Genomic DNA, 948 nt, shown 5'->3' with positions numbered 1-948 from the left:
AGCAAGATTCAAAATCTGCCCATCTCAGCTTTTATTTTCTCCAAGGCAGGGAAGGATACCCAAGTACTGTATATTGTGCGAGATGAGAGTTCACTGAGTGGTTTCACACCAAAATAAATTGTCACATGACAAGCCGATGGCTAACTGAGACTTTCTTTGGTTGAAATATTATCTTTTGAATTGACAAACATCATATTTGTAATCCATGTCGGTGACTCCCGTTCATATTTTTACCGAATGAAGGTTCCATGAAGTCCACTACAAGGGGAGTAACTTTGGCTCTCTATTGAAATCAGCAACAGATTGACAGAGTATTCTGACAGCTACTCTGTCTTAATAAAAATAACTGGAGACTGGGTACCAGCTGATATTTGGGTCTGATAACATTTCATCACAAAGGAATTGGACCTAACAGGATGTGAGTGTTTCTGTGACTTCCTGTTCAGCCTTAAGGCGGCTGGAATCGGCTGGAAACTGTCCGTCTTGAGAGCGGATTTTGGTCCCCGCTCTTGGCTGCTGCTCTCGTCCACTTTACAGGCGAGGCGCAGTTTATCTCAAACGACCCTAATAAAAAGGCAGAGTGCTTTTACACAACAGGGGGTTTTAATGCATCTCTGTTTAAGTTAAAAAAAACAACAACGTGTTTCTATGTTATGCCGGGGCTAAACGTGACCCTTTTCTCTACTCCTTCAAGTAGTTTTACTTTGTACGCTTTGACAAATCTGTAACGCTGGGTGTGTTGATTTGTTCTCAGGTGGAAATCTGCAGGGGGTAGGTACTAGATATGCAAGTTCTTGGTGACATATGTCAAGTCGATCCACACTGAAACCTGATGGCAGTAGCTGCACAAAAATCCATTCATCTGTAGTTCACCTAAACAGAGTAGAGCACCATCACTTCCTGTGCACTATGTCGTTGTCTGTGAGAGTAAATGCAAGTATTATGTTT

This window comes from Etheostoma cragini, chromosome 14, assembly GCF_013103735.1.
Source record: "Etheostoma cragini isolate CJK2018 chromosome 14, CSU_Ecrag_1.0, whole genome shotgun sequence".
Taxonomy (NCBI): Eukaryota; Metazoa; Chordata; class Actinopteri; order Perciformes; family Percidae; genus Etheostoma; species Etheostoma cragini.
This window is presented reverse-complemented; position numbering follows the sequence as displayed.